Below are 11,478 nucleotides of genomic sequence, written 5' to 3' on the forward strand. Positions count from 1 at the left end.
GGGGCAACACCTTTTGAGAGGACGCAGAGAGCCTGGAGTGCCGGCGCGTCTACCTCTCCAGGCCTCGCACACATAGGGGCTGCGGGACAAGCGGGGCGCCGCCTCCCCCTGCCCCAGCCCCCTAGGCGCCCACGTGCAGCGGCCGAGAAGAGTCTAGCCCTACAGGCCGGGTGTGGCCCTCGTGGCCAGCGGGGGTCCGCGGGGCTTTGTTTCTGCGCCTGCCTTTGTTCCAGCCCCGGCGCGGCCCCCGAGGCCCGGCCCCGCCCCGCGGCTCCCCTCCCCACCCCTCGGCGGCGGTGCTTCCACCGGGCCACGCCCCCTCGCCGCCGGGCCCGCCCCTTCAGTCGTTTCCCCGGGGCCTGGCAGCCGACACTTGCTTCCTTCCTCTGGTAATCGGGAAGGAAAGTGTTGCCTGGCAGTAAGCGGGGTGAGGTGTGGCCTCCTTTAGTAGTATATCCTGCGCACTTTTCACGACCCCCTCCACACACACAGGGCCCCAAAGTCACCGAGGGAGGTGGGGAGGAGTGACCATATTTACCTGGCCCCTGAGGTAGACACGGGGTTGTGAGGGGCCGGACAGTCAAAATAACTAGGTGATGGTACAGAGTGTGGGAGAGGACTCCCCTTGGGGCTCCCAAATACCTGCAGGAAAGACAGTTCATGCAGAATCAATAAGTGCAAAGGCCCTGAGGCAGACCAGGCACATAGGGAGCAGGGAAGTGAGGAGTAGTGGGAGGTGCCTAGAGGTTGCTGGACAGCTAGCTGCGGATAGGTTGCGTCCTCTGATTGCCCCTGGTTATAGGCCCTTCACTAGACTCTGGCAACTGGTTTCAACAGCCCGCTAAGGCCCATGCTCTTGTCTCTAAACAGTCCTTCCTTTCTCCTTCTGGGCCCAGGACCTTCCTTCCTAGTACCTGGCAGCCACACAAACAGGGTGTGGAGTGTCCCCTTACCAGGTGCCAGTAGCGGGCCTTGGAGTGTCCCCTCACCACCAGGTTTTGGGCCACTGCCAGCCTCATTGTCCAATTGGGGAAGTGCCAGGACAGCAATGGGGGAGGTGGATCAACTGGAAACCAGGCTCAGGCAGACTCAGGGAAGCATAAGGGGGCATCCTAGGACTGGCTGGGCCACAGTGGACATACAGGAGGGCAAGGCCAGGGCAGAACCCTTGCTCAGAGGTCCTTTTTTTTTTTTCCTTTTTCTCCCAAAACCCCCTGGCACATAGTTGTGTATTTTTAGTTGTGGGTCCTTCTAGTTGTGGCATGTGGGATGCCGCCTCAGCATGGTTTGATGAGTGGTGCCATGTCCGCACCCAGGATCTAAACTGGTGAGACCCTGGGCCTCTGAAGCGGAGCACACAAACTTAACCACTCAGCCACGGGGCCAGCCTCTCAGAGGTCCTTTCTTAGGAGCCAGCCTATTCACAGGTCCAGAGGTATACAGCAGGACATGAGTACCTCTTGGCTCTGCTCCCGAGGTAGGCCAGACTGAAAGTCAGTGTCACCTTATACTCTCATCCCCTGTGCTCCTTGCCTGCCCTTTACAGCATCTCACCCTTCCGAGTTCTGGACCACTGGAAACTGCCTCTATGCTGGCTTTGCAGTCGGGGCTCCAGGTAAAACAAAGCGTCGGAGTCACTCAGACTGCACCCAGGCCAGCCAAGGCCTCCCCACTGCCCCTTTGGGGCACCTGCCTGCAGACAGCCACCGTCTCTCTCTCTTCCTTCCCCAGACTCTACACCTGCACCTGGCTCTCCATCCAACTTCGGGTGTCACCCCCAGAGCCACATCCTGGAGAGGTCTTGTGGCTGCGTCATTCCAATCTCTTGCTCCATGTTCACAAATTTCATTCAGAAAGTAGACAGTTGTGATAGTTGCACAACATCATGAAAGTATTTCATATCACTGAATTGTATACTTCAAAATAATTAAAAATTTTATGTGTAATTTACCACACACATAAAAATCAGATTTTGATGAGAGTCATGGGGTCTGTTCCTGCTGATTTTGATCTCACTGCTCTGCTCCAGCTACACAGCTACACAGGCCAACCAGTTGTTCCCATTGCACTTGCTGTTCCCTCTCCCCAGAATGTTCTTCCCCACCTCTTTCTGGCTGGCTCCTTCTCTTCCTTCACATTTCAACTAGAGTGAATCACAAGGACATGACTTCCAAACAGTTTGTGCTCACTGCTGCATCGTCCATGCCTAGCCCAGGGCCCACTTCACAGTAGGCACTCAGTAAATGTGTAAAATTCATGGAGATGATGACTATCTTGACCCTGGCAGTTTTATAGGCTACAAGATGAGGTTTGAGTTCTATTACTTTTTAAACTTTTTAAAAATTTAGTTAAAATTCATATAACATCAAATTCATCATTTTAGCTATTTTAAAGTGTACCTTCAGTGGCATTTCATACATTCACAATGTTGTGCAACCACCACCTCTGTCTGGATTCAGACCATTTTCATCACCCCAAAAGGAAACCCTGTAGCCATCAGCACTCACTCCCCATTCCCTCTCCCACCAGCCTCTGGCAACCACTAATCTGCTTTCTGTTTCTATGGACTTTTCAACCTTTTGATATGATATATAATTATATAATATAATGCTTATAATATGTAGAGAAAAGCACACACATCATACGTACAATGAGCAACCTGGGTAACCAGCTCTGATAGCAAAAAACAGAACATCTCTGGCTCCCAGAACCTCTTCATGCCCCTTGTAGTCCCCGCCATCCTGACTTCTCCCACTGCAGACAAGCTTTCCTCGTCTACTCATGAAACCACGCAGGGTTTGCACATCAGTGTCTGGCTTCTTTCTCTGAGTGCACATCCGTGTGGCTGTGTGGCCTTGGTTCCTCCCATGTCCTTGTGTAGGGCACCGTCAGACAAATACCCTGCATTTGTTTACACATTCTCTTCTTGACTGCGCTTGGGACTTCCTCCTGCCTGTGCTGTTATGAACACAGCTGCTGCACCATACATGGCTTTTGGCTGGGTTTTTCTTTCATTGTAATGAGCTAGCGGAAGGTTTTAGCAGAAGATGGCATGATCTGACTCCCATTTCAAGGGTCTCAGGCAGGGACTGGATGGCTGGGAGATGGAAAGCAGAAGATAAGCATCCTGGCAAGCCAGGCAGAAAAGGCACTAGATCCTCTAAATACCCTTCAAAATCACTGTAGCTCTTCCATTAGTTTCCTATGGCTACTGTAACATATTACCACAAACTTGGTGGCTTAAAACAAAAATTTAATTCACAGTTCTGGAGGGCAGAGTTCTGAAATCAAAGTGTTGGCAGGGCCACACTCCCTCTGAAGGCTCTAGGACAGAATCTTTCCTTGCCTCTTCTAGCTTTTGGTGGTTTCAGGGGTTTCTGGCCTTGTGGCTGCATCACGTCAATCTTCAAGGCCAACGTCTTCAAATCTGTGTTCCAACTTCATATTGCCTTTCCCTCTGTGTGTTATTGCTATGGCTGAATTGTATCATCCCACCCCCCCAAATACATATGTTGAAGCTCTGCCAATGTGATAGTATTTGGAAATGGGACTTTTGGGAGATAATTAGGATTAGGTGAGGTCATGAGGGTGGAGCTCTCATGATGGGATTAGTGTCTTGTTAAGATACCAGAGAGCTTACTGTGGTCACAAGACATCATGTGAGCACACAGCAATATTGCAGCTTCCTACAAGACAAGATCAGAGGTCTCAGGATAAAATCTACCTTGCCAGCACCTTGATCTTGGACTTCCCAGCCTCCAGAACTGTGAGAAGTAAATTTCAGTTGTTTAAGCTATCCACTCCATAGTATTTTGTTATGGCAGCCCGAGCAGACTAAGACAGTTTTGACAAATTTCCCTCTGCCTCTCTCTTATAAGGATCCATGTGAATTTACATTTTGAGTCCACCCAAATAAGTCAGGATAATTTCTCCATTTCAAGAGCTTTAATCACAATTGCCAAGATTCTTTTTCCTAAGAAGGTAATACTTCCAGGTTCCGGGGATTAGGGTGTATATATCTTTGGGGGCCCTTTTTCCGCCTACTGCAGTCCACTTTTCACAGATGGGAAAACCAATCCCCAGAGAGTAGAAGGAGTTGTCCAGAGTGCCACAGCCTGTATGTGTCCAACCCAGTCCTGGGCTTGGCAGGTGCCCCTTCCATCTGCTGCCTTCCCGAGGGAATCTGTGGCCCCCAGGGAGGGCAGGCAGGGAAAGGACAGGAGGCATCCAGAGTCCAGAGTTTCATCCCTTTCCTTGCAGAGAAACCAGGGCTCCTGGGAGACATTACTGATTCCAGGACTATACAGGGAAACTCCCAGGTGAGCCTGGAATACCTTGTTATGCCCCAAAGTAAGTAGTATCCAAAGAATGAGAGAAATGTGTTAGAAGGACACAGAAGCCAAGCCTGATGATATATATAACTCAAGCATCAGAAAAAACAATGACTGGGGCTGGCCCCGTCCCCGTGGCCGAGTAGTTAAGTTCGCGCACTCCACTGCAGGCGGCCCAGTGTTTCATCGGTTTGAATCCTGGGCACAGACATGGCACCGCTCATCGAGCCACGCTGAGGCAGCATCCCACATGCCACAACTAGAAGGACCCACAACTAAGAATATACAACTATGTACCCGGGGGCTTTGGGGAGAAAAAAGGAAAAAATAAAATCTTAAAAAAAAAAAACAATGACTGTCATTGACTGACACACAATGAATCCACTCTATGCATGAGTCCTTAAGGGTTCTCAAAAGAGAGAGCCAGAAAAAGGTGGCCATCTGTCACCATATGATGCTGCTTTTAAGCCAGCCCCTCACTCTGAGGATTCAGCACTGATCCTGCCCTCCCAAGGGGAACTGTATTTCAGAGGAACATATGGCACCAGTTCTTGCTTAGATAATTAAAAGTTAGAATTCGGAAAACATTTCCTAACCAGTAATGAGATTCCTAAGCTGGCCAGGATTATCTGTCGTGTACACTATGAGGTGAATGGAGGGAGTGTTGTCAATGTGGCTGTCTGAGGAGGGACACGTGAGTGGGTAGTGGACAGTCAGGTTGCCACTGCCACCATTAGGGTCAACGACGTGGAGATCCCCCAAGGAATGCAGTAGGACCCACTCAACACCCCTTGTGAGGGGTTCTAGCCAAGAACGTTTGGCCTGAAACCCAACAAGTCTTTATTTAATTAATTAATTTATTTTTTGAGAAAGATTAGTCCTGAGCTAACATCTGCCACCAAGCCTCCTCTTTTTTCTGGGGAAGACTGGCCCTGAGCTAACATCTGTGCCCATCTTCCTCTACTTTATATGTGGGACACCTGCCATGGCATGGCTTGCCAAGTGGTGCATAGGTCTGTACCCGGCATCCAAACTGGCAAACCCTGGGCTGCCGAAGTAGAATGTGCGAATTTAACTGCTGTGCCACCAGGCCAGCCCCCAACAAGTCTTTACATCTAACTTCCCATCCACGGGAACTACAGGGGATGTTGGAGGGAGGGAGACTAGCAGCCAGTGTGCCCATCCAGAAGGGCTGATGTCCTGCCAGAAACCAGGTCCACCATCCTCTACCAGTGCTCTTAGAGGGGACTGTAAATTTCTAGCCAGACACCAGATCAGTGGCTGCTGGGGCTGGAGCAGAAATGGATGCATACTGCACAGAGGAAATTTTAAGGGGAGGGGAAAAATCTTTGAAGGGTACCTGCCATGGGTGTATTTTTTTTAAAGATTTTATTTCTCCTTTTTCTTCCCAAAACCCCCAGTACATAGTTGTGTATTTTTAGTTGTGGGTCCTTCTAGTTGTGGCATATGGGATACCGCCTCAGCATGGCTTGATAAGCGGGGCCATCTCCGCACCCAGGATGTGAACCTGCGAAACCCTGGGCCGCCTGAAGCAGAGCCCTTGAACTTAACCATTCAGCCACAGGGCCGGCCCCAATGGGTGTATTTTATGGCATATAAATATATACTTCAACACAACTGTTAAAAAAGGAGGGAAGGTCCAAAGAAGATATGCAAATGGTCTGGACAATAAGCCTATGAAGTCATTAAGAAAATGCAAATCAAACCACTATGAAATACCTATCCATACCCCACTTAGGATGGCTATTTTTTAAAAAAAAAAGGACAATAACAAATGTTAGCATGGGGGCTGGCCCAGGGGCGCAGAGGTTAAGTTCACACGTCCCATTTTGGAGGCCTGGGGTTCGCTGGTTCAGATCCTGGGTGTGGACATGGCACCGCTTGACAAGCCATGCTGTGGTAGCCATCCCACATATAAAACAGAGGAAGACGGGCATGGATGTGAGCTCAGGGCCAGTCTTTCTCAGCAAAAAGAGGAGGATTGGCAGCAGATGTTAGCTCAGGGCTAATCTACTTCAAAAAAAAGAGAAGAAAAGAAAAGAAAAAAAGAAAAAGAAAACATGTTTAAACAAATCCTTGTACAGAAATGTTCATACCAGCACTATTTACAATAGCCAAGGGTGGAAACAACCCAAATGTCCATCAGCTGATGAATGAATAAATAAATGTTGTATTTCCATACAATGGAGTCTTATTCAGCCATAAAAAAAGAATGAATCACTAATAAGTGCTGCAACTTGGATGAGCCTTGAAAACAATATGCTAAGTGAAAGAAATCAGACACAAAAGACAAATATTGTATGATTCTATTTATATAAAATATCCAGAATATGCAAATTCATAGAGACAGAAAGTAGAGTAGTGGTTGCCAGAGGCTGGGGGGGCGGGGGGAGGAATGAGGAGGTACTGCCAGTGGGTACAGGTTTTTATTTTGGAGTGAGGAAAATGTTTTGGAACTAGATGGAGGTGATGGTTACACAACATTGTGTCTATACTAAAATCCACAGAATTGTTCACTTTAAAATGTTTAATTTTGTGTTATGTGAATTTCACCTTACCTTAAAAGGAGGGAGTGGGACTTCTTGATCAACAAGGAGCAAAGGATTTGAGCAGTCCTGAATGGGTCCCAGGCAGAGACAAACCAGCTGTCAGGGCCTGTTTGCGAACAGCTGGTGACCTGGGGCTGTGGACCAAACACACTAAGGAGAGAGGAAACTTCTGAAGAGCAGGGAACTAAGAAATCAACCTTGTTTTTAAAAGATGTGTTCTAGGCCGGCCCCATGGCCCAGTGGATAAGTTCTTGGGCTCTGCTTTGGTGGCTCAGGGTTTCACCGGTTCGGATCCTGGGCGTGGACATCTGAGGCGGTGTCCCCCATGCCACAACTAGAAGGACCCACAACTAAAAATACACAACTATGTATCGGGGGGCTTTGGGAAGAAAAAGGAAAAATAAAATCTTTAAAAGGTGCATCCTGAGGTTAAAAAAGAAGAAATCAGCACGTGAAATAATGAAAGCAATACTGACCCTGGCCCTGAGGTTGTTGAAGAGTGTTAATGGAGGAGATTGCAAAGACCCAAAGCCACAGAGGCCTTGTATGGCTGTTTTACCCACAAAAAGGCAGAGAAATATTTTAATCTTCTTCTTGAGTCCAAAAAAAAGATCTGATTTTTATCTCCTCAAGGCAAAATAATCTCATATGACCATACATATGCAAAATGACTTTCCTTTTGCTCTAATTGCTGTAGAATAGCTGAGCTATTTCCACATGGACAGAAAGGTGGAAAGAATAGTATAAACAGCACTCATTTCTAACCACCTGGAATTAACATAGAATATTTTTGTTATATTTGTCATTTTGTTTTTGTAACAAAATGAAATATTACAGATAAACCTTAAGTGACATTTGACCTCATGCCCCATTCTTGTTCCCACTACCACTATCATGAGTTTCATAGGCATCCATTCAATTAATTCTTTATTTTCTTTTTATGTATTTATGTATCTACAACCAATATATAATACTGTTTTGTGAGTGGGTTATTGCTTTCAATTTATATAAATGATGTCATACATATTCTTCTATATACTGATTTTTCCACTCAACATGGTTTTTCAAACATGTCCATGTTCACACAGATCTAGTTCATTTTTTTAACAGTTGTACAGTGAATGTATCTTATTTTATTCATCAATTTCCCCATTACTTCAATAGTTGTGCTGTTATAAACAATACTGCAATGAACATCCTTAAAAAAGAAGAAGAAGAAGAAGAAGAAGAAGAAGAAATCAGTGTCTTAACACAAAGAGGGCAGGGTGGAGAAGAGCCCTTGTCATGAGGGAGGGGACTGGGTACGGTGTGGCCTCAGCCACCATGGGCTCCCCAGGAGGACAGCTGAGAAGAGGAGGGCTGGGGTGTTTCTGCCTCAGTTGCTTACCTCCGCAGGGAAGTGCTTTTCAGACCAGAAAACAAGGATAAGGCTCCTGAATGGAAAACAATGAATGATCTAACCAGACAAAATTCACAACATCTGAGTGGCAAGGGAGCCTGAGGCAAAGTGGCCAAGACCTCCCTCATATTGTGTGATTCCATTGATATGAAATGTCCAGCACAGGCCAGTCTGCAGCGACATTAGATTAGCAGTTGCCTGGGACAGCGCTGGGAATGGGGACTCACAGTGAACGAGCGGAGGGATCTCACTGGGGATGATGGAAGTGTTCTATAAGAGGAGGGTGCTGAGGGTTACACAACATGGTAAATTTACTAAAAATGGTTGGATTGTACGTATCTTGAAATGGGAGAATTATATGAGAGTTGGTGTCCAGAGTGGGGAAAGGCTGTACTGGGTCCGTTGCCCAGCTGGTGAGGCAACCTTACAACCTTATAAACTTGCTGGTGTCAAGCCCACACCAACTCCTATGACCAGGGTGGCAAGAATGTCATGGAGGAGCAGTGGATGTGAGAGGAAGTGACTGAGAAACATTAATTAAAACAAACATTTTAGGGGCCAGCCCCGTGGCCCAGTGGTTACGTTCCCACACTCCGCTTTGACAGCCCAGGGTTTCACTGGTTTGGATCCTGGGAGTAGACCTAGCACCACTTATCAAGCCACACTGATGTGGTGTCTTACATAGCAGAACTGGAGGGACCTACAACTAGAATATACAACTATGTACTGGGGGACTTTGCGGAGAAGAAGAAGAAAAAAAAGAAGACTGGCAACAGATGTTAGCTCAGGTGCCAATCAAAAAAAATTTTTTTTAAAACCCCAACATTTTAATCTGGCTTCAGTGGATGGGTTAAACCGGGGATGGAAGAAGAGGCCTTAAGGAACAGAACTGTCCAGGTGTGCCATCTTGAGGGCTTTCCCCTTTGCCTACAAGCTTTACTTAAAAAAAAGTTTTTAACTTAAATTTTGTTTTCAGTGTACTAAAAACAGGACCAAAAAAAGGACAAAACATTTGCTAATTTGGGGACGTGAGTGCTCCAGTGGGTGCAAAATTGTTCTCCGTGTTTCTTGGGTTTTTTAATTTTTCAAAATTATTCCAAGAGCCCAGTACACTTGATTGCGGGGACCCAGAGAAATGACAGTGGTGGTTGCGTTCTTACGATTATTATTTCAGTTTAGGTCTCCCCCTTCCCTAGTGATTTCCTTAGACCTTGTCCATGAGGCTAGAAGGATGTTTTGTCTTTTACATATGAAAGCAAATTAAATCTCTTCTCTTCTCTGTTGCAAATATTCCATACTCCACCCCCACCCCCTTGTAGACAGTCCCTGATCCCTGTCCGGATGTTTCTTTTTTGGTAAGTCCTGAAGGCACCTTGCTTGGTCCCACCCATTGCTCCTACCTGCTTTGTAGGCTCCACCAGAGCCTGGGTCAGGGCTCCCCTCCAGCCCCCTCCCCAGGCTTCGGCCTCTGAGGCCTTTCTGGTACATAAATGAGATCTGGCCACTGCCCCTCCCCCATCCCACAGGTCTCCCCATTTCCTCTCAGTCCTGTCAGGAGGGCTATAAACTCTCCACTGCTGGTACCTGCCTTGCCAGGGGCCTCCCTCAGTCACCAACCTACCTTATACGGGGAAGCATTTTTCCGGGGACATGCTTAGTATTTGACCCCTGGGGTTCCTGGCAGACTGAGGTGTGTGCCTGGGTTTGTGGATGTGCATCCCACATCTAGCACAGCCCAGACATAATCGGATGGGGCCGCGCTTGTAGACACTGGGACCTGAGCACTGGGCTTTACCCATGGAGAGTGGCTGCCACAGAGAGGGACCCTGCATGAGATGCCAGAGTAGTAATGGAGGGTGGAGGGAGTTTGGGGACTCTCATTGAGCTGGGAGCAGCTGAACCTTCTGACTTCTGACCTGTGGTGGGAGGGGGGTGGGGTCCCACCTGGGCCAGCTGAGAAGGCCCATTCACTCAGGAGCTCAATTTCTGCTCCTTTCATGTGTCTGTGATCAGTGTGACCTTACAGGTTCTTTCCTCCATGGGCAGCCAGTGTCACCTGCCCTTTCTCATCCTCCACAGCCTCCAAGACTCTTGGACGTAGCCTGGAATTTTCAATATTTGCAGGCCACATCAGACACTCCCTGGCTTATTATTATTATTATTATTTTTTGAGGAAGTTTGGCCCTGAGCTACCATCTGTTGCCAATCTTCCTCTTTTTGCTTGAGGAAGATTGTCACTGTTAACATCTGTGCCAATCTTCCTTTATTTTATGTGGGATGCTGCCACAGCATGGCTTGATGAGCGGTGCTAGGTCTGCTCCTGGGATCTGAACCTGCGAATCCTGGGCCACTGAAGTGGACTGTGCGAACTTTACCACTACGCCACTAGGCTGGCCCTCTCTGGTTTATTAAACTTGTGCCCTCAGCTACACTATTTATTCCTTGAAATGCCCTCAACCACTGTGACAGTCTTTGGAGAGAAAAGCTAAATAGATGTTTTCTCAACTCTCGTGATGCTGGAGGCTGCAGCTCCTCCCTCTCTTGCAGCCTAAGAAGGGTCAGGATTTGGATTTTTTCCCTCCTGCCTCCCACATCCCTTCTGGGCCAGGTCCTCCATCTCATCCTCATCCACTGAGACCTTCTCTGAGGCCACTCATGTCCTCTCCTTCCTACCCTGAATCTGTCTCCTTCTGGCCTTTCCTGCCAAGGTCTGAGCAGCCATTGCTGCTTTCTGGGCCTCCTGCTTTTGCTACCCCACTAGGTCCACTATCCTCCCTGTGGTCCTTTAAACACACAGATGTGCTGCCACCCCTGCAATCCTCACAGCAGTCACCTCATAATTCTCTCATCTGCCTCACCCTCCCTCCTCAGAGCCTTCACACATGCCTTTCTACCTACCCTGATGCTGTTCCAGCCATGTCTGGACAGTTGGTTTCTTCTCTCACCCCTTCAATCCCTCTGCTTGTAGGATGGGGGAATGAGACCACCAAAGTGCTTGATAAATGCTAGTAAGGCAGAAATGAGGCATTCAGCAAGAGAGAAGCAGTGGGAGGGTATTCATCAGATGGGAAAACAGTGGCATTTATCACACACTTACTGTGTGGAGGCCCCCAGTCTCTGGCAGCTGTATTCATTTTCTACTGCTACTTAAATTACCACCAACTCAGTGGCTTAAAAC

The sequence above is a fragment of the Equus quagga genome, chromosome 13 (assembly GCF_021613505.1).
Source record: "Equus quagga isolate Etosha38 chromosome 13, UCLA_HA_Equagga_1.0, whole genome shotgun sequence".
NCBI lineage: Eukaryota > Metazoa > Chordata > Mammalia > Perissodactyla > Equidae > Equus > Equus quagga.